General features: G+C 40.4%; 1 pseudogene; it reads right to left on the bottom strand.

Moving 5' to 3' along the window:
* The window catches only part of LOC101307111, a pseudogene marked incomplete at both ends in the record, with an annotated part of 109,806 nt that extends 107,293 nt beyond the window's left edge, over window positions 1-2,513 (bottom strand).
* Window positions 2,514-24,318: the final 21,805 nt, after the last annotated feature.

Raw genomic sequence — 24,318 nt, forward strand, 5'->3', positions numbered from 1 at the left:
TTTTATCCCAACTCCCTCTGAACTGCATGGCACAAGCCCTCAACATATCCTCCAAAGTCTGAATAGTCCTCTCGGACTGCCCATCAGTCTGAGGATGAAAAGCAGTGCTGAAGAGTAATTGGGTACCTAAAGCTGCCTGAAGAGCTCCCCAGAATTTAGAAGCAAATCGAGGATCCCGATCTGACACTATTGATTCAGGAACACCATGAAGCCTCACAATTTCATTCACATAAAGCTCCGCCAATGTATCCAATTTATACTTTTTCCCACTGGCAAGAAATGTGCAGATTTGGTGAGTCTATCCACAATCACCCAAATACCGTCATGCCCTTCACGGGTATGAGGTAAACTAAAAACAAAATCCATGTTGATGTGGTCCCACTTCCACACTGGAATAGGCAACGGCTCAAGCAACCCAGAAGGCTTCTGCCTTTCAGCCTTGACTTGTTGAAAAATCAGACATCTACTCACATAAGCTGCAATTTCCCTCTTCATGTTTGGCCACCAATAATAATCCTTCAAAATCCGATACATTTTTGTGCTACCCGGATGAGCAGCATATGCAGAGCTATGAGCTTCCTCCATAATCTCACTTCAACTCTTCATTTCTTTTTGGAACACATAGCCGGTTCTTAAACAATAGAGTCCCATCTCTTCTAACTGAAAAAAAGATCGGCTGCGGCTCCATTCGAAGCTCTTTCCATCAATCGAACTATGGAAGGATCATTATACTGTGCTTCCCGCACTCTATCAACCAAAACTGGCCTCACATGAAAACTGGCTATCAAAGCACCTACCTCATCCACTGATAAATCCACTCCTGTAGCTCGCAACTCACAAAGAAGCGGAACATGAACCATCTTTATATGAGATAAAGATATGGAGGGATTTCGATTAAGAGCATCAGCTACCACATTAGTTTTTCCAAGATGATACTCAATAGTGCAATCATAATCATTGATTAACTCCATCCACCTTCTTTGTCTCATATTAAGCTCTCTTTGAGTGAACACATACCGAAGACTCTTGTGATCGGTAAATATCTGACACTTGGCTCCATAAAGATAGTGTCTCCACAACTTGAGAGCAAAAACTACCGCTGCAAGCTCCAGATCATGAGTAGGATAATTCCCCTCATGCGGCTTCAATTGCCTAGAAGCGTAGGCAATTACTCGATCATGCTGCATCAAAACTCCACCTAGACCACGTCTATAAGCATCACAAAAAACCACATACTCTCCACTATCATCCGGAAGTGCCAAAACAGGAGCACTTGTTAAGCAATTCTTCAATTCTTGGAAACTTTGCTCACATTGATCTGACCATTCAAACTTAACCCCCTTCCTGGTCAATCTTGTGAGAGGAGCAGCAATATATGAAAAATCTTTCACAAAGCGCCGATAATAACCTGCTAATCCCAAAAAACTACGAATCTCCGTCACAGTGGTGGGTCTTCTCCAATTCGACACTGCTTCCACCTTTTGGGGATCCACACTAACTCCTTCTGCGGAAATCACATGACCCAAGAATCCCACTTTATCTAGCCAAAACTCACACTTGCTAAACTTAGCAAATAACTGCGACTTTTCCAAAGTCCGCAATATTATTCTTAGATGCTTGGCATGCTCCTTCTCACTTCTTGAGTAAACCAATATGTCATCTATGAATACGATCACGAAACGATTAAGGTATGGACTAAACACCCTATTCATGAGATCCGTGAACGCCGCGGGTGCATTAATAAGTCCAAATGGCATCACGACAAACTCATAATGACCATATCGTGACCGAAAAGCAGTCTTGGCTATGTCCCCCTCTCGGATCCGCAACTGATGATAACCCGATCTCAAATCAATCTTAGAGAAAACAGAGGCACCCCTCAACTGATCAAACAAATCATCGATCCGAGGCAACGGATATATATTCTTCACTGTGACCTGATTCAACTTCCTATAATCAATGCATAGTCTCATGGTGCCCTCTTTCTTCTTATCAAACAACACCGGAGCACCCCATGGAGACATGCTAGGCCGAATAAAACCCTTATCTACCAACTCCTGCAATTGAGTCTTCAACTCTTTCAATTCCGCTGGAGCCATTCTGTAAGGCGCCTGAGAGATAGGCATAGTTCCGGGAAGTAATTCTATAGAGAAGTCTATCTCCCTTGCAGGAGGCAAACCAGGCAACTCCTCAGGAAAAACATTCGGAAACTCTCCTACTTCTGGAATATCTTCTAATCCCACAACTCCCATACTTGTATCCACCACATGAGCTAAAAATGCCTGACAGCCTTTACTCAACAATTTCCTTGCAGCAACAGCGGAAATTATGCAACTAGAAATAACATCTCTTTCCCCTTGGAAAGCAACCTCAAAACCATCTCGACTTCGAAGCACCACTACTTTTTGAAAACAATCTACCATAGCTCTATATGCTTCCAAAAAGTCCATTCCCAAGATCACATCAAACTCCACTATATCTAAAGGAATTAAATCAGCCTCGAAATTAACTCCTTCCACTAAAACTTCACAGCCACTAAATACCCAATTTATTCTCATCACCTCACCGGAGGGTAGAGACACATGCCACTCGCCTGGAAGAGACGATGATGGTACATTGGCATGGAGGGCAAATCTACTAGACATGAATGAATGCGTGGCTCCGGGATCAATTAAAGTAAAACCAGGCTGACCAAAAATTAATAACGTACCAATGATGACATCTGGAGAAGTACGACCCTCCTGCTGGGTCATAGCATGCAGTCTAGCGTGAGTCATGGGACGTCCACGCTGACCACTTCCCCGCTGAGAGCCACCTCTAACCGAAACACTGCCCTGGGCACCACTACTAGAGCCTCCAGCTGAAGACTGACCAACTGGCTGAGTAGGGGTGGGAGTGGTCCTCTGAGCCAACAATGGGCAATCTCTCCTGAAGTGGTCCTGACCACCACACTCAAAGCACCCAGAAAACTGCTGCTGCTACCCATATGAAAAAGTCTGGCTACCGGATGACCCACCATGGAAACTGCCACCCGAACCATACTGCCCAGACTGCTGCCTACCCAACTTACTCCTAGTAGGTCTCCTGTGACGTCCTCTAACCCTGAACCGAGAATTAGAACCTGATCCCCCACTACTGCCACTACCAGCTGATGAACCTGAAGCGGATGATGAAGCAGCTTTCTTGGATGGACCCTGACTGGGGCCACCGAAATCTCATGGCCGAGCACTATAAATCCCCATAGACTCAATGGCCATGGCTGCATGAACAGCGTCAGAGAAAGTCGGGTAATAAACACCCGTCATTTTATCTGCAAACACTCCACCAAGTGCCCCAATGAACATCTTCATCCTGGTCCTCTCATCAGGAACCAGATATGACACATGATAGCTCAGGGAAGTGAATCTCTCCTGGAACTCTATAACACCCTCATCATCCCTCTTCTTCATATTCAGGAAATCCGACTGAATTCTGCTGCGGTGGGCAGGACTGAAATATTGCCCCAAGAAAAGCGTCTTAAACTGCTCCCACGACATATTCAGAGCATCCTCAACATTCCTGCTAGCGAGCGACCACTAGTGATGTCGCTGAATCATCCAGGAAAGTCACTGCCATCTTCTTCATATTCAGGAAATCCGACTGAATTCTGCTGCGGTGGGCAGGACTGAAATACTGTCCCAAGAAAAGCGTCTTAAACTGCTCCCACGACATATTCAGAGCATCCTCAACATTCCTGCTAGCGAGCGACCACTAGTGATGTGCTGAATCATCCAGGAAAGTCACTGCCATCTTCACCTTCCTTTCTTCTGGCAAATCTGTGCTCGCAAAAGCCTTTTTCATTTTGTCCACCCAAGTATAAGCATCAAGGGGTCCCATGGCACCCTTGAACTCTCTTGCTCCAGCCTCATAAACTTCTCTCCTCTTCACTGCATGAGGGTGTGGAGCTCGATCTATGACATCCCTCAGCATATTTCCAATATCATCAACCAGTCCCCTGACCTCATTGCCCTCATCGGCATTGGTCGAAGTAGCCACACGGGGTTGCCGTGGGCGCCTAGGAGGCATAGTACCTGAGGAAGAAGAAATTTAGTAGTCCATAAACAAGACTAACACAACAATCACATATACCCAATAACACATAGCATCAAAAGCATAAAATGCCAATGAATCCGCCGCGGTCGGATCATCACTCTATAGACACTACGTGCTACTTAGGCAAATATGATAGTGACAAGGAAGCCGGAAAAGGAAACCTATAGCTCTGATACCAACTGACACGACCCACCCCGAATTTCACCCTGAAACCCGGAGTAAGTCTTGCGGGGACCACCTCCAAGAAAAATTTACTGAAAAGATTAAGAAAATCTCCCTTGTAGATGGACAACCCTAACTCGAAAATTCCAAATTGCCTAACTTCGATATTCTTAAATCGGAACGATCCGAACTTAAATATCATACTTAACAGTCGTAAATACAACCTCCCCAAAATACGACTTAAATCCTACGGCCGGATTCTACATTAATTAACCGCCAAAAATACCAAACTTCGGAAATTCACAAACCTATCCAAATCTCATCCAAAAATTCCATAAATCACATCAATATACTCCTCTTAATATTCCACACTTAATACCCTAAAAATCTCTTAACCGGCGGCGGCGCCGCCAGCGGCTCCGCGGGCAACGGCGGCCGGAGGCCAATTCCGGCGACCTCCAAAACCTATGAAATTTTGACAGAATAATCTCCTCATCATGCTCTACAACTTTCTTAACGAGCACATTACCCAATTCCAAGCCTAACTAGGCTAATCGAACGAAGACATCCTAAAAGCCCTAGAAAATTCAACTCCACATTTCTCCTTACTTAGCTCAAGAGGGAGTGAGCTGATTGGAGGGGTTGCTGCACGGGAGGAGGGCTACAAAAACGAGCCAAGGATCGCTGGTTTTGGTGGCCGGGGGAGGGAGTTCCGACGGCCGGAAGTTCGGGGCAGCCTTGCCTTTCGGGCGGCACCGCTCTCTCACGGCGGCGCTAGGGTGGCTGTCACCGGTCCTGGAAGATAGCTGGGTCGAAGGGCAACCGAACGGGACCGGAGCGGCGGCAGATGGTGGCCGGACGGCGGCGTACGGACGGCGAGAAGTTTCCGACGGAGGAGAGGCTCGGGAGGAAACCGGGAAGAAGAGAGGAAGAAAAAGAAACAGTGAGGGCTGGGTTTGGGCCTGACCAACCCGGTCCATCACCTATATAACAACCCAATTCCAAAAATAAAACACCCCGAAAAATAACACCCGAATAAAAATTACCTTTTACTAGCTAAAATTTACCATTTTTACCGTCGTCGAAATTTTCTCTTACGAATAATCCTCCGCACATAAACGTCCCCGAAACCCTTCTAGGGACCAATTAAACTATTAACTCAATGACGGAGACGGTAAAATTCTTATTATAATCAGGCTAGTAAATAAGGTAAAAATATAAGGGTCGGGATGTGACACTTGTTGAGTTATTAGTCATGTGGATTGCTTACCACCTTAATTGACTACATATTGTCGATGAACTTTTATGGCATCATGATCCATAATTTTTAGCGGATTCGATCATCATCAAGTTCTCTAGGTCCTCCAAGTTGGTTTGGAATTACCAACGGGACTTGATTTTTATCATACAATTGCAAACAGGAATTGTATATACGCTAATGTGATAAACATATTTGACATTATCCCCTAATATGGGGACAACAATATGGGTCATGTCAACGGCATAAAATGCCATGCCGATGTCTAGAAAAGAGGGGGAGGTGTCGCCGGCCCTAATGGCGACACTCCCGGTCTAGACATCAATCTGTCAAAACTACTCACGTCCGCTTATGACAATGCAACCATTGTGGATCTCCGGATCGTTGGTTGAAGAGTTATCGAGCTATCCTTCAAATTGTTAATGCATACAAAAGGGTACAGAAAATCAATATGAGGAGAAGAACGTCATCCTCATGATCGCGGATTTCAAAGATTCGGATCCTGCTCTAGCTACCCATGACTTTGACGTCATTGGCTAGACATTGATTTTCTTTCCAAGCTATATGTAATACAGCGTCGTATCGACGTCCTTCGTCTATTTGAGACCTCGATGTACTCACATTAGCAATAATGAATGCCTTGAGAATTTTTTTTTCGAAGTGAAACTATTCTCCTCTTATGGTTCGTATTGATTTACAAAAAATATATACATTCTTACATCGTCCTTAGAAACATGGCATATTGTGCCATTTTGGTCCCTTCCTTTGAAGGTGACTCATGGCACCGCATCCTCAAGGAGGATCGCCCACGTGTTTCCGGTTGAGTCTTCTACCCTATAGCGGATTTTCCATCATCAATTGTTCAACTAGGCTCATCTAAGTTCAGTGTGATGTCTTAGAATTGTCCGAAATTAAGAAGATAGTGGTTTAAGTGTGCCTCGCACTACCGACCCTCTACGGACAAGCCTGGTCATACTGATTTGGAGTTACCGAAAGCTTTTGATTTTGGATCCCCGTACGCTATTAAACCAATTGTCGTCTTGCAAAAGATGTTGAAGACTTATCAAAACCGGACAATCATCATCATGATCGAATCCTCTAGGTCTTCTGAGTTAGTTTATGTTCATGTCAAGGAGCTTTTGCTAACTAGTCATGGAGTTTACGACCTTGGAACGACTGAAAGGACTTGATTTTGATCATGCACACATCACTTTTGGCTAAGGCAAAAGCCTACATGCAACCTGCAAGCTTCACAGCTTCGCACATGCCAATTCTGCGAAAAACAGCAATCTGTCTCTTCTAGACAGTCAACTTCGTTTGAGCTTTGTGAACAGCTCTGGACGAACTAGATAGTGAGCTTTATATCATTGGAAAGCTCTACGAGTCTAGTTTTCAGAACCTTTCGCGGTTCATCCATATCTATTTTAACAAAGAAGTTATGGCTGTTTTAGTGCGCAAAAGTCATTCCGCACGGAAATTTTAATGCACTCTCAGGATTGCAGCTTTTTGTAGCTTCTTTCAATCCTTCTAAATGGTTCAAGTGGAACTATTTACTCTCCTATCTACTCCATTTTGTACATCTGTCTCATAGAGACATTAAGTGCTTCGCAAACAGTGGAACTATTCACAACATTCTAAGGAACCGGCAACTATCTTTGGATATTATGCCTTTGTAAATCTTCTGTATTGAGAGACACGGTTTAGCTTGAATTTTGATGCCTCATGGCACCATGATCAACGTCACAGATGCCCTCTATGCATTGAGAGGCAACCGAACCATGTTGAGCTTTAAAGACATTCTTGCTAATAGTTTTTATTTGAAAACACATTATGAGAATGAACAAGAATTCTTTTGTGTATACATTCTCATGAATGTGGACTGAAATGCATCTTGGAGAAGTTCATGAGTCAATTTAATGGATTGTATGTCACTACGATTCGAGTATCGAATCCCATGTTGTCGCCAAACATGATATTTGGGACACCGACTCATAGAGGCTTTGGTTTGACCAAATCGGTCAACCTCGAAGAGATATAATGGTCCAAATTTTGAGAAACATCCATTCTTCTGCTCAAAACGAAGACATTCGGGATCTAACATCACCATGAAGCATGGTGGTGACCCAGGGGACATTTGTAACACCCCGGACCAAATTCTACCTATTTACTAGGTATTCTACGAGTTACTGAAGAATTTAACTGTGTTCGGTAATTTGGTAATTTAACACTCGAGTTTATTGTTGAGTTTTTCTTAAAATGTTAAATTCCTCTTTTAAGGCCTCGATATAGTAGTACGTGTCGACACAGGTTCAACAGTGGCATTGGATTATTTGTTGGAGCTTCGAGTTATTTTTTCTATTATTTATTAGAGGTTTGGTTTTAGAAATTTATTTTCTCGGAAGAAAATAACTTTTATCCGGGCTTCCATTAGGGTTTTGATATGAGTTGTAGAATTTAAGCTTAAAAGGTAAAGAGGAGGTTGACCCAGTCAAAGAACCCAACTCGGGTTTGACCGAGCCCAACAGAGTCTCCTCCTTCTCTCTCACTTCTCTCTCGTCGTTCGCCTTCTCCGGCGCAATGGCGACGATTCCGAGCACCTCCCACAGCGTAACTACCACCAAAATATTCTTCTCTTCAATCTCTACAAAACCCATACCTCAGTTCACACAGGCATCCACATACGAGGGAGATCGATGTCGAAGAGGCACGGCTGTGTTTCTCGTTTTCCGGCGAGCTCCGACGGCGACGGCGATAGTGAGGGGTAGGATTCTTCTCCTTTTTCCTTCTTCTCCCTTCCTATGTCTTTAATCTTTTGATTCGTGCCCTAATCAGAGGAACCCTTTTCTCCTGTTTTTGGGTTTTCACGGCGTATCTCCGGCGACCGAGTTCTTGCCGTTTCCGACCTCTTCTCCATGTTCCGACAAGCAAGGCTACTTCTTGGCAGACCCAGTGGCCGAGTGGAGGAGGTGGTTGGAGTTTGGTAGCAGATGGGGTTCTTCTGGTTGGGACAGTGAGAGGCAGAGGGCTGCAGGTCGGTCTCCGGCAAGGAGAAGTTTCTGGGTTGGGGTTTTGAGCGGACTGAAGGTAAAGGTTAAAAATCTGAGCTGCTGTGTTGTTGCTATGTTGTGCTTATTGTGTTGTTTAGGTGTTGATTCGGCTGTTTCCTTTGTGATATGTCGAGAACTTGGTGTTTTGAAGAACACGGGGAGGTTATGGCCATTTTCTGGTGAGTGGCCGGAATCCGGTAGAATATTCCGGCAAGTCGCCGGAATCCGACGAAGGCAGTAATTTTGGAAGAAGGTGATGAGGTAGTTATCGACGTTTTTCCTTTCTGATTTGTATCGTTTCAGAAATGGAAAGTTTGTCGGTTTGTAATCGGAAATCTTTCTAAGGGAGGAAAGTTTCTATTTTAGGAAACTTTCCCTTTTTTGGAAGCTTCCTATTTATGGAAACCCATTTGGGTGCCCTTAGTAAATTTTGGAAGTAAATTGGTTGTTGTATTAAAGGCATGGAAATTGATTATGACTTCGATTCCAAGTTAAGGTTTTGTTTAGAGGCAACGTTCGAGGAGTATTCCAAGCATTATATTGAGAAGTTTAAGCCTAACACTGTGAGTGGACATTTTGGTTTTTCTTAAATATGCGTGCATGACTTTATAAATTATGATTTTATTTTCCGAGCATATATTATAACTTCGGCTTACTAAATGATCTTGGAAATTATTTTAAGTTTGATGCATGGATTAATTGTGCACCATGATTTATGGATTTGAGCTCGGATCATTAATTTGGTACTTGAGTTTGGATATCATTTATGATTTCCGGATTTAATTATTATCGGCTTTATTGTTGACTTTGAGATTTATTAAAGACTACCGAAACTGGGATTTTCAGTAATTCTCTTTTTATAACTTTCTCGGTTATTTGTGGTTTATCGACCTTGACATTGAGAATATTTTGACGTGTGAGACACGTCATTGAGTATTGTTACATTGCTTGGTTGAGTGGGCCGGGATACTTATCTCGTGAGCTTTATCTAGTGGGCCGGGATACCTTTCTCGTGAGCTCTATCTAGTGGGCCGGGATATTTATCTTGTGAGCTCTATATGATCTTCTTATTTCATTATATAAGGGTTGTTGTATATTATTATTGCTAGCTAGCCTTTAGCGTGGGACGTTATTAATAGAGTCTGGGAGGCTCCGACCCTAGCCTGGGAGGCTCATCTTTATGGTGAAACCCCTTTCTAGTTTCTTGGATTTATTCGAACCAACGGGATTGGTTCGTCATTTGTACTCTTTTAGAAGTATTATGAGTGAGCATCAAGTGTTGCATGCATAGTTGTATTTTCGTTGATCAAATCGGGAAAACATAAATATTTTTATTGGTTTATTTCCTTTAAATTTATTCTTGTCCACTCACTCTAACGTTTTCGAATGTTTTCCCCTAGGCCCTTCGGTTTTAAATGCCCAGTTTGCAAGTTAGTATAATTGAGGTCGGGCGTACTTGGAGTCGAGGCATAGTCCATCGTATAGCTTAAGCTTAAATATATATTTATCTCCCCTTCACTGTTAGAATTGCTCTGAACCTATTAATTGTTGGTTATGGGATTTTTGTTAGATTAGTAAATATAAATTTTTTAGATGTTGTGATTTGTGGGGAGCACGGAGGCTTCAGGAGTTTATAAGATTGAAGTTGAAATTTTTAGAAGTGTTTGCAGGTATTTTTATTTAGGAAGGGTTGCCTATTTTCAAGGGAGGTTATGCCGAGTTTTCGGTAAATTTTCCTTGGAGGTGGACCCCGTAGGATTTACTTCTGGTTTCAGAGTGAAATTCGGGGTGGGTCCTGACAACATTGACGTCACCCGAACACGGCTCCAACTTCCCGAAGGCCGTCCGGTCAATTCCTCAAGCAATTGAGGTGCACCGGCCTTCCCTCTATGTCTCATTGGCCCCTGTAATGCTCATTGCTCGTTTTGAAAGCCTATTTTTAACTAAATTAGGAGTGAGACTCTCCTATGCTAAATTACACAAAGTGAACATTCCATTCTTACATCAACCTATGTTGATAGATACAACCAACTTGCGAACACCTTTTTTTATGCTTTATGGTGTTGGTTGAAGTGTTAACACACTGGTCACGTGTTACACTATTATCTACTGCTTATGCTGCTTATACTTCTACGGGCTCACTACCCATTCTTTAAAAAAGTTTATCGGGATGTCAGTTGAAGTGTCTTGTACCCCATGTTCACACGCAATACGGTCTCACCGAGGCTACGACCAAGCAACTTTAGCTTGTCGCTCGAACATTATTGATGCACACCAATCTTTTTATTGCGTCTTGGGGCTATGCAATATTTGCATGCAGCTTTACTATTCATCTACGACCCACCATCATTGAATATTTTTGTACTACAGCTCGTGACTGTCACTACCAGGACAAGCACTTTAGCCGACGAAAAAGTTTCATCGGCCAGTTAGCTTAATTCGTCGGCTAAGATCTTACCCGACGAGCCTTCGTCGGCTATAGTTTCGTCGGGAAAGAGGCGTCGGTGATGACTTTAGCCGACGAAATTAGAAAACGTCGTCGGCTATTGTCCCAGTATTTAGCCGACGACAGAAGACGTCGTTGACCATAGTCTGAGACTTTAGCGAACGAAACATTTAAGATATTCGTCGGCTAAAGTATGTAATAAAAAATTAAAAAATAACTATAGCCGACGAAATATAGTCTGTTTCGTCGGCTTTAGAAGTGTTTAGCCGACGAAACATGCCATAATTTGTCGGCTAAACCTTATAAAAAAATTAAAAAATACTATAGCCGAATATAGTCGGCTAAAGTATTTAAATATCGTCGGCTAAAGTATTTAAATATCGTCGGCTAAAGTATTTAAATATCGTCGGCTAAAGTTGCTGGTTTTTGAAAAAAAAAACTGTAGAAACTTTCGGCCACCTCCAATCATCACCAAAATTTGACAAAATCTTCCTCTCAACATTTCGAACAACTTTCTAGAAGAAGTCAAACCCAATTCTAAGCCTAAACAGGTCAATTGAATCAAAATATAAAAATCCCTAATTTTAAACCCTAAAAACTTTAAATCTTCGATTCTCTTCACACACACCGAATCGAGCTACCAAATTCTAGGGGAATGTAGTACTAATCAAACTCAACTTATCCATATATAGAACTCACCAAATGGTGACCTAAGGAAGGAGAAATTCGATCGACACCGAATCCAAACCGGCGGAGTTTTAGAGCTCGATTTATCCCTCACGGCGGCGCCACTCAATGCACCACCTGTCCAGCAATGAAGTAGAGATGACGGCGAAGTTTTTAGGACAAGTGTGGCGGTCTCCGGTGGCTTGACGGCGGAGCTAGGCCGAGAAGAAAATCCGGCAGGCGAAACAATAACTTTTTCTGATTTTCTGACTTCTTACCATCCACCTCTGGTAAAACTCCTATATAAAGAACTTTACCCGACGAAATTCTTTATTTTCATCGGCTAAACTCTTTTGAAAATTTTGATTGACCGCAAAAATTTTTTTGACAATAGCCGACGAAATCATATATTTTCGTCGGCTAGAGTCCTTTGAAAATTTTCCTCCAAATTTGGTTTACCACCAAAAAAATTTTGACCTTAGCCGACGACTTTTTTAAGATCTCGTCAGCTAAAGTCTATAAATTCACGAAAACGCTCATATCTCCCTCTATAGTAAGTAGTTTGGTCAAACCTTCCACACGAAAAACTTTCACGTAGATGAGACGCAACCGCCTATATAAAAATTTGAGACATTTACCTTCCGACGATAGGGCTCCCCATAGGGAATAATAACGGTAAATAGGGTTGACCGCTACTATCGGTACCGAGACGTTACCTGATTTACATGATTTTTGAACCATAGCCGTATTTCACCATTCTAAACACATCTTATTTCACGAGATTTTTGATAATTTTGCTTCCTATGTAGAGTTGGTTCACAAAGTTGTATTACCTACTAAACAAGTTATACAACATTCGTAGACACGTTGTGATTACGATGATTAAAATTCACAAACCAAAATTCGACCATCAGATATGATCATTATGATAAAAGATGTCTGGAATTCAACTGGATCCGACAACGTTAAGGGCTCGATCGAAACGGTCAACCCTAATCCATCGTCACTTATCACACAAAAACGCTCATATCTCCCTCTATATTACATAGTTTGGTCAAACCTTCCACATGAAAAACTCTCACGTAGATGAGACGCAACTGACCATATAAAAATTTTGAGACATTTACCTTCCGACGATAGGGCTCCCCATAGGGAATAATAACGGTAAATAGAGTTGATCGCTACTATCGGCACCGTGACGTTACCCGGTTTACGTGATTTTTGAACCATAGCCGTGTTTCACCATTCCAAACATGTCTTATTTTTACAAAATTTTTGATAATTTTGCTTCCTATGTAGAGTTGGTTCACAAAATATAAAAATTTTGAGACATTTACCTTCCGACGATAGGGCTCCCCATAGGGAATAATAACGGTAAATAGAGTTGACCGCTACTATCGGCACCGAGACGTTACCCGGTTTACATGATTTTTGAACCATAGCCGTATTTCACCATTCTAAACACGTCTTATTTTCACAAGATTTTTGATAATTTTGCTTCCTATGTAGAGTTGGTTCACAAAGTTGTATAACCTACTAAACAAGTTATACAACATTAGTAGACACGTTGTGATTCTGATGACTAAAATTCACAAACCAAAACTCGACCGTCAGATATGATCATTATGATGAAAGATGTCTATGGTAAAAAATTCAACTGGATTCGACAACGTTAAGGGCTCGATCGAAACGGTCAACTCTAATCGGAAATAAGAAAACTGCATTTTGAAGCCCTAAATAGACTTGGATGGCCAAAAAGGCCCATATTTCATGGCATAGCAATGAGTTTGACTCGTAGGGCCGTTACGCTTCCGGAAAGGTATCATAATAGTCAATCGGACACTGAACGCCAAATCTGCAGCATACCGGGTTTCGATTGTTCTACATCAGAGACGTTACCCGATTTACGTGACTTTTGAACCATAGTCGTGTTTCACCATTCTGAACACATCTTATTTCATGAGATTTTTGTTAATTTTGCTTCTATGTAGAGTTGGTTCACAAAGTTGTGTATTTGTTTAAAACCTACTAAGCAAGTTATACAACATTTTATTGTTTTTCTTTTAGCAGACGGATAATAGCCAACGAGATTTTTTTTCGCCTACTAAAATACTTTAGCCGACGAGTAAAAACTTTGGCCGACGAAAAAAAATTTTGTCGGCTAAAGTATAGTATAGCAGACGAAATTTTTTTTCCGTCGCACTAGGAAGAAAACAAACTTAGCATAACCTGATCCATTGATCAGTGATACTCAAATCTGTCTCATGAAGTCTGAATTGTGATTATCGTTGGGGGACACCTCAATGTCAAATCCAATCCATATAGAGATCTATACAAGTATTACACTAGTGTACATGAGGACGCGGGATAATGAGTCTACTATCGAACCACCCTTCGTTGATTGGCCAAATGGAAAGATGCGATCCAGCATTAACAAAGAGATAGGTCCTTGGGCAGGTGATGCCGACACCGCAAGTTAAACCCTATCAACTATGCCTTTGTTAGATAGCGTAGTGAGAACAAGAGCTTAGACTCACCTTATGGCGCAAGGTCTCTCACTAACAAGCACTGAGATCGACTACGATGAGATATGCTCTCGTAATGGATGTCATTGCACTCCACTACTTTGTCAGTTTGGTAGTTTTCCGAATAACTGAACATGCAGCCTATGAATGTGGTCATAATAACATCTCTACAGGATCAGAGATATACATGAAGATCTTAAACAGACTTCATTCATCTTAATCAAGTTGCTCCAGACCACAGGAGCACGCGTTCGCTAAAGGTTTTGAAACGCACATTAAGTAACTAATTTGCGTGTTCATTCTGGATTTACATGGACTCTTGATGGATCAAGAGATGCCAATATGTATCAACATTTTAAGAAAAAGATCTTGAGAAGACACAGTCTCGACAAGGCACTCGATGATTGTATTGATGATGATTTTCCATCAATCGGCTTAGGCGCTCTATAACTAGTGAGGCCTACATATACTCCCATGATTAGTCAAAGTCTTTGCTTTAAAGAGAGATCCGTTTTTTTGTCTAAAGCAAGATGACAAATATGTGTTAAGAGATGGAGTTCCCATCTAAGTACAATAAGATGCATCAATGTACTCAACACAATACGAAACACTTGACATCTCATTCGTTATGAAAAGTTGTAAAGCTAAGTGTAGCTATGCGCCCACGTAACGCCAATGTAATGGCAGTAACTCTTTTTTTAAATAGTTAATGGTATGAAAGGTTGAGGCTTATTCTATCCCTACATAAGAAAGACACATCAATAGCGAAATTAGAATCTGCCAAGTTTCGTAGGTCAATTTCTACGGGACCTACAGGAAATTTCACTCACTGGAAAATGGTGAAATTGGTGCCACTGGAAAGCTCTATGTGTCTACTTTCCAGGGACACCAACCATTTAATCATATCTATCATATTGAGTGAGTTATGGCTTTTTTCGTAAAGTAGGACGAATCTGTCCGAGAATCTGATTTTGGCAAAACAGTTAAATTTGACAGGACTTTGTGAATAGCTCCTGACGAACCAGAACATGTGTAATATACAGTTGGAAAGCTAAATGAGTCTAGTTTCCAAAACCGTTTACGGTTCATTCATATGTATTTCCTAGAGGAAGTTACGGCTGTTCTAGTAACTGAAGGTCATGCTGTGCGGAAATCTGATTTCCTGCACGAACTTATGTTTTGAGTTCACAAGCGGTCTTCTCCTCAAGATCTAAATGTAAAAGATCATGTTTGAGGACAATACGGCATGATCTAGTTAATCATTGCCCAATGCCACATTTGAAGACATGTTAAAGAGCATTGACATGCGAAGTTATTGAAGTTTCCGTGATTAGTAAGAATCAGGAAGAGCCCTATGATTGATGTAAGGGAAAATTTCAAAAACAGTACACCAATTATGGTCCACTCTAAAGACTAGTACATTATCTTTTGAGAAAATCAAAACAGTACATGAAGTTGTAATTATGACCCAAAATCGATACATGCCGTTATTTTTTCTGTTATTTGGTGTCTCTACCATTAAACTTCAAAGGATAAATTCGTCCTTCTCTTGCTTCCTCCTTCTATCTCTGAAACTAGAAAAAGCTGCAGCAATTTTGCAAACTCTTTTAAATATAAAACAGATGAGCATGAACCAAAAAAAACCCAAAATCCCAAAACCCTGTATGGTTCATTGGTTCTTCTACCAAGGGTTTTAATCTCCAATTTATTTATGAAACCCATTGCTTCCTAGTGAGCCCAACCGCTGTCCTCTCACCAGAATCATCGTCTTAAATGAAAAAAGTTAAAAAAAAAAAAAAAAAAGTAGATTCCTCCTGCAATTATGAATGGGTATTGCATGTTCTTCTATTTGTTCATATCTGGGTAATATTGTTGCTTTTTTTTGTTGTTGCTATGGTATGGTAGGATTGTCAAACTTCAAGAATTTGTGAAGAACATTTCAAACCCGTCACCATGCGAACTGAATTTCCAACCCCAAAATCAATAGAAAAAACCCAAACTCATCTATTTTATATTTAAAAAAGTTTGCAAAGTTGCTGTAGTTTTTTCTTGTTACAAAGATATATAGAAGGAGGAAGCAAGAGAAGGACGAATTTATCCTTTGAAGTTTAACGGTAGAGACACCAAATAACAGAAAAAATAACGGCATGTATCGATTTTGGGTCATAATTACAATTTCATGTACTGTTTTGATTTTCTTGAAAGATAATGTACTAATCTTTAGAGTGGACCATAATTGGTGTACTGTTTTTGCAATTTTCCCTTGATGTAAAGATCAGGGGGAGGTGCGAACTTCAGGGGGAGTCTAGCACATACATACATGTCACTATCAAATGTGAAGGGTGCGTTGTACTCTTTTTCTCCTACGATTAAGGTTCAGTTTTTCTCCCACAGGGTTTTTGTGACTTGACGAGGTTTTTGACGAGGCAAAAAATCAGCACCATCGGCATATCAGCGCGCGGCACAAGGGAGAGTGTTCTAGGATATTCTGTATCTTTCTAGATATTCTTTATGTGTGCCTTGGCCTTATGCCAATAGGATATGTAGTTTGACTAAATCTATGTATTCCTATCCTTACCATATTGGTATTGTGTAATTCCTTATATAAAGGGCTCCTATCTTTGAATAATACACACATCTTTCACAATTCTCTATTCTCAAATATCTCTCACTTCATCAAATTAGTAATTAATGGTTATTTGAATTATGAGACTAGAGTTAGAATAAAAATTATGATACTCATCCTAATTTAAAGATATTGAGGAAAAAGATGCAGGAAATGGCCTCAACTTGAAAAGTTAAAACTTAGAAGTATATACCTATCTTCTCATCAGGAATGGAGGTAGAAAATCCCTTTAAGATTGGTTTATATTAGTAAGGATGTCTAACACAACATCACACACTAAATTCATAAACAAGAGAACCCTGACAAGCAACGAATTGACAAACACAATATAGTATGCAGGTCTTCAAATTACAAAGCAAACCAAACTATCTAACTAGTTGTGCAACAAAACCCCTCAATTATAATTGGTTTTTAGACAACCCATTTGATAACTATTACTTTGAAAAATTAATTATGATTTGTTGGCAAGTTTGGAGAGCAAGGAACGATACTATCTTTAGGGGTAAGAATCCCAACCCCAAATCTATTCCAGTTCTTGCTGCTTGCCATCAAAGCAATGCCCTACAAATTGATATGCAAAGGTCTACAATGCATGATCCTGTTGAAATGAACATGATTAGGTGGTCACCACCCCCTTCAAATTGGGTTAAAATAAATTTTAATGGTTCTGTAAGAAGTAAAGCTGCTGCTGGAGGTTTTATTTTAAGAACAGAAGATGGTAAACCTCTTGTGGCAGCTGCCTTCAACTCTAGTGTTGCTAGTCTCTCTCTTGCCGAAACTCTTGCACTAAGAAATAGTCTAGTATGCGCTAAAGAGAAAGGCTTATCAAAGATTGAAGTAGAAGATGATTCCAAGCTCATCATTGACATTGTGAATGGAGTTTGTGATCCCCTTTGGAGGCTTCTGAAGATATTCCAAGATATAAATTTTTTTGAGATGTAATTTTGTATCCATCAGCTTCAAACATGTATTGAGGAAAGCTAATTTCGTGGCCAATGTTTTGGCTAACATAGGGCATAGGGTTGAGAATTGTCACTTCTGGGAGGAGTGTCCCGAAGCATTTCTTGCCCTTGCCTTCGACAATGTAAACTCTGGGTGCCGGCGAGCACCTCTATTTAATAGATTTTCTTCTCATCAAAAATAAATAAAAAACAAAACCCCTCAATTTCCATAAACTCTAACTGCTCCAATCATCAGAAACAACAGTTTCGTACACATTCGATTGCATACACAGAGAATTAAACCTATATTTATGAATCTCAAAAGACTGGATTATGAAATTACCTCGAGCTTTTCCTCGTTGTTCGCCATATTGAGTTCGGAGCTCTAACACGATCTCACCTCTCTTTCTTCCTCTCTACCTCTCTCCTCTCTCTCTCTCTCTCAATCTCACACTGGCACTCTCTCTATGTGTGTTTCTCGTTCAATTTTGTGTTTCACTATAAACCCGTCTAGTGGCAGTAGGGTTTGTTCAGCTTGAGGGGGACATGTGGCGGCATCCTACTTGATTGTATACTGTCCAAGTTTTATGAAACATCGCCGTATTAAACTGAAGAGCAGGCATGACATTGGACAAAGAGAGTCCACCCTAATAGTTTTACCTATATAACTCCACTTTTCTTACTCAAATTATTTCCCCTTGACTGTCTTACCCTTGTGCATAAAGATATTAGACCTGTGGCGCTCAAAATGTCTCTCATTGCTGTCACCCAAAGGGCCAAAACCTCGCTCTGCAACGCCGGCTCGACTACGATTGCGGTCACCACCGACAACAACGTCGGCTCGACCTCGACTGCATCTCCAATTCTATCGACGATGACCTCCGACTCGACATCGGCTGAATCTTCGATTTTGACCTCGATTGGATCTCCGATTCTGTCGTCGACAACCTTGATTGGATCTCTTATTCCGTCCTCGACCGGATCACCAATTTGGCCGACAAAAACCTCGATTGGATCTCTGATTCTTTCAATGACCACCTCAACTCGATCTCTGATTCCATCGACTGAGTCTTGCTCGACCTTAGCTGCATCTCTAATTCGGTGACATAAGTTTCTAATCTCGTTGGCTTTGGTTTACACGAATTTAAAACAAGCAACTATGTGCTTTGCTTATATTTGTTGTGTGATGGTGATGGTTTTTAGGATGAAAGAGAAGCACGGGAGCCTCAATGTGAAGGCGAAGTAGAGAAATAACCAATTAGGATCCGGATCGAGGGATATCTATTTTTACACAAATTTTGACACTCGTTTTTAGCTTTTAGATTTTAAATTTTTTAACGGTGTAGATTAATTGTGGATATGATGTGAACCACTACTAGAAATAAGTTCTTAGGTGACGAAATTTTTTCGTCACCTAAGAGCTTCTATTGTCCTGTATTGATGTATACACTAATACGACGAAAATTTCGTCACCTAAGGTTCGTCATCTAAGGGCGGTGGTTAGAGCACTTAGGTGACGAAAATATGAATTTCGTCATCTTAGTAATGACTAAGATGACGAAAACCTTTTTGTCGCCAAGATACTTAGCTGACGAAATAATTTTCGTCGCCAAACTACTTAGTTGACGAAAATAATTTTGTCGCAAATCTGGTTACATGACGTAGTATGACCAGCTAAGGTGACGAAATCAGTCATTACGAAAACACTAACACTACGAAAACAGTCAGTTTGCTGACAATTCTTTCATCGGGCTAGGGCCACGAAAGTTGAATTTTCATCACCTTAGTGCTATTTATATTTATTAAATTTGATCATTAATAATTATTAAAATCACATTTAATATTAACAAAAATAAATTTAAAAAAAAAGTCTCAATATTTCAAAAACCCACTATTGGCCAAAGCAGCACCTAGGCAGTAGCAAACATATATATATATATATATAATCAAGTTCATATACAAACTCATCAAGAGTAGTACTTGATCAATATAGACTTGTTCATACAAAATATATACTAGCTAGAAAATGAACTAGTGACTATGAAGGGCTATCAATTGAATCAATGCCTCCATCATCATGATCATCATCATTGGGATGCTCCTGGGGTGGGACTGCCGGCTGGCATACGCCGAATTTGGTGAAAAGAAACTGCTCACATTGTTGAAGACGTGCCATGATTTGTATGTTCTCTTCCTTGGCTTTTCGGGCTTCCTCATTGGCTTTCCGGGCTTCCTCCTTAGCCTTTCAAGCTTCCTCCACAGCAATATCAACAAGTGCAGCTCGTTGGGAACGTGAAGTGCAGCTCCTATCGGGCCCTTGACTCAAACCATAACTGCCTACTAGTCCCATGACCCAGATCTCATTCATGTTTCTATGTCTAAATGCTTTTTCAAACACAATCGCTTGAGTTTGTTGGTCAAAATGAAGATCAATATCTTCTTCCGGAATGCCAGGGTATTCCTTCCTCACATTGTCACGGATCTCATCAAGCTTATCCATCAGTTTAGCCTAACAAAAGAAGTATATGTTTTACAAAAACAATTACTATGGAGAATAGAGTTTTGAGGGCAGTAATATCTATATTGCTGAAAGTCATTAATCATAGGCTCTCATCTAGCATTATTAACCCATCTATATATATTGATTACCACCACATATTAATCAACCTCCATATATCAAGGTATCAAGAAACTTAGTCTGAGATGCACTATGAATGACATTAACTGCCACAATTCTTTTTTGAGAAGTCACTAGTATATGTTCCTTATTGTGGTTTTTGCTTATGACATGCATTATTATATATTACAAGTTACTCATGCATTTGGCAGGAAGTAATGCAAGTTAACTAGTTAATATCGTGCAAAAAAAAACTAATTCACAATATTGTTGCTTCCAGAGACCAAGAAGTAATGCAAAGGCAGGATGTAAACCACTTACTTCATTTTCAGCTGCTTTCAAGTTGTGAGCTGAGTCATACACCTGTGAGTAACTTTTAATAAAATAGAGGTGTTCACCCTTGTCCTTCAATTCCTTCGCATTGTAGATGAAAGGCCTCGCCCCGGTGTAGTGGTACAATGTCTTCTTGTCCCGGTTACTCTTGTTTGCAGCCGATCTTCTCTGTAATTTCATCATATTAACAATTTGGTTATTAACATCAAGCTTAATCATCAAAAACCATAAACACAAAACTGACCAAATGAACAGTAGTAATGCAAAACCCAGATATATACTTGTACCCAGAGAAACTGTTGTAGTAATGCAAGTAATATATATATACTTGTACCTAGAGAAACTACTGTAGTAATCAGTGGAATATATATACTTGTACCTAGAGAAAATGCAAGCAATATACTTGTACCTTAATCTACCTTGTACAGCAAAGAAAAAACTAAAGCCTTATTTATTTTCTGCTGGATACAAAGTTAACCAATTGAACTAATCATTCGAAGGAGCCAGAGAATGGGGAGTAACAATTGCAGCTGATCAATGGATTGCCTTGTCATCAGTTAAAAAAATCTACCAACTTTTTGTGTAACACAAAATGTCTCAAACTTTAAATAGATCAATACTTTTGGTAGTCCAAAATCCAGTATACTTCTTCTCTACTCACAAGTTTGTGTTTGCTAATAGAATGATGGGGCTATTTCCGCATTGCTTAAAAAAACCAAATTCTAAACCACTTTGGTAATTCAACATGGAAGGATTCCATAAGGGATTCCAAGATTTCAAGTCCATGGGATAGAGGCGAAATGGATGACGTTAATATGAAATAACAAGCACAATATATGGATGCAATAGAGGTTCAATATCCTACACAGATTCAAAACAAGGGTATCTGAGGACTAATTAATCAAGAACTCAAGAAAAAGACATGCAAAAGCCAAGAAACTGGTTTTCCAAAAATCAAATGGTCAGAAACAAGGCAGAACAACAAAGGTAAAACAACCTTGGCACCAACTAGCAATAGCCAGCTACACATAACACTGAATACAATAAGGGAGAAACTAATCCTTTTGATTAAACCAACAAAGTTTTGAATAAACCAACAAACTTTCAGTAGCAACAGTTAGTTATAAAATGAAAGTAATATACTATGAATCCATCAGACTCGAAGGGTTTGAGGAGCCAGTTCCACTCATCCAGCCTGTCACACCCCGGTTCTTAAGTTATTTTACGGTTATCTTTGGTATTATTTTGGTCTTTTACTGTTTACTATTTTAAGACTCCAAAAGTTGACTTTTTCTTCCATTTGGACTTTAGGAAAAATTCCTTCATGAAAGTCGTAGAGGACATTAATACGAGTTCGTAGCATGCTATGCGTTAAATTCGATGTTTGCATGACAAAGTTATCAATTAAAAGGGTAAACATTAGTTGGTAAGGGGTAAATTTTTATTGGGTTTTATTTTGTGGGTGTTTTAAGTGTTGGACCGGGTGTGGAGAAGCCCAACACCCACATTCTCTTTCTCTCTCTCTTCACTCTCTCTCCCGAGCCTTCCCCGAGCTCTCGCTCCCGCCGAAAACTTTCCCAGCGTCGTCCGCGGCCGTCCGGCCACCATAGACCGCCGCACCGGTCCCAAACGGTCGGCCGTCGACCCAGCTCTCTTCTTGGACCGGTGGGAACCGCCCTAGCTCCGCCGTGAGAGAGGAAAAGCTCTCGGAAGCTCCGGTTGCGTGGTGGAGTCCCGACGCAGGAACTCGCTCCTCCGGCCACCATCTCCAGTGATTTCAGTCCCATTTGGAAGTGCTCTCCGTGTGTAACATTTCCATAGAAGGTAATGATCCAATTCGAAGTGTGTAGGAGGATTTTCGGGCTAGGGTTTGAATTGGGGGATTTTTGGATGTTTTGATTTGATTACCCTAGTTAAGCTTAGAATTGGACTAAGTGCTAGTTATGAAAGTTGTTATGCTTGATGAGAGGATTATTCTGTTAAATTTTGGGAGGCAATGGGCACCGCCGGAGGTTTTTTTTCAGGTTTTTGGGTTTGTTATAATGAGAGGAGTCTAATGAAGTATAGTTTGGAATTTTTGGAGGAGTTTTGATAAGGTTTGGGATTTTTAAAAGATTAAGGATTTTGCCGGTTATTAGAATGAAAATCCGGCCTTGGATTTCCTTGATATTTATTATTGGAAAATGGGAAAGTAATTAAGTTTGGTTAGTTATGTTGCGATCAGTTACTTGATTATTTTTCGTCCACTCACTCTAACGTTTTTAAATTACTTTCCCTTGGGCCCTTTGGTTTTAAATTCCCAGTTTGTAGGCTAAGTCTAAGTGAGGTCGAGCGTACATGGAGTCGAGGCATAGTCAGAGGCTGCTTCCGCTTATTCTTTATTCTTTGTTTTTCTTTCATTATAGATGTGCTCTGATAACTATTTGAGATAGTTGTTAGTTGATTAAGGTTTGTTGTATTTTTGGGAGATGTGTGGAACTTGAGGAGCAGGAAGGCTCCAGGTTGAGGCTGGTTTATTTGTTTATAGAAGTGTAAATTGGATTTTTCAGGTAAGGGTTGTCCATTTTCAAGGTAGATTATGCCGAATTTTTGGAAAATTTTCCTTGGAAGTGAACCCCGCAAGATTTACCTCGGGTTTCAGGGTAAATTTTCCAAGGTAGATTATGCCGAATTTTCGTTAAAATGCTCAATGAAATAACCAATCCAAATAATCAACATATTTCAAACCTCAAATCCTTGAATCATTATAATTAATATAACTTAAAATACCAAATCTTTTACCCAAGCTCAAATTCATAACTTCCTCAATGAATTCATAATCAATGGGTCAATCACACATAAATCCCATAACCAATTCAAAAGCCGTAATTATAATTTAAGCTTGGAAAAATGTATAATGAACAACTTAAAAATCATGCATGCATATTAGTTAATAACCAAAATGTCCACTCACAGAAAAACCCGCTACGTCGGTCCGCGGTCAAAACCCTTCTCACGTGGGGTCTCCTCTCATCCTGTACAAAATGAGATTTAAGACCCGAGACAACAATCACAAAATTAATCAATTATAAGGAAAAGCTATCCTAGCACTAATCTCACTCACCCAAACTTTCCAAAATCTACTTATAGCTCTACTTTATCAACAACTTCCTACAATACGACGAGGAATGGACCAAACGAATGAGCCTCCTCAATTTCTCCCCTACCAAAACTAATTCCAACACCATATCCCAAATTTCAAGCAACCATCTCCAAAAATCCCCTACACTAAATCAACATTAGTCCCTTCTAAAAATCATCACCATGTAAGGCAGCAGCCACCAGCAGTGGCGGTCAACCACCACCACCATATCAACTTCAACCAAAACTAGTAAAGCATATACCAATCTCTTCTTCTCAACAAACACAACAACAATCAAAACTAGCACGAACTCTAGAAATCAAAGACTTGGCCGAAAATTACCTCTAAAGCACAACAACACCAAAAATTCCGATTTGCCTTCTACTCCGAATCATTCTACCACTTTTGGGTGGTTGAATGGCCAATCAATGAGCTATAAAACCCCTCAAAGATCACTTGAATCGGTGGCCGAAAAAATGGAGTT

Source organism: Fragaria vesca, linkage group LG4, assembly GCF_000184155.1.
Source record: "Fragaria vesca subsp. vesca linkage group LG4, FraVesHawaii_1.0, whole genome shotgun sequence".
In the NCBI taxonomy this organism is placed as follows: Eukaryota; Viridiplantae; Streptophyta; class Magnoliopsida; order Rosales; family Rosaceae; genus Fragaria; species Fragaria vesca.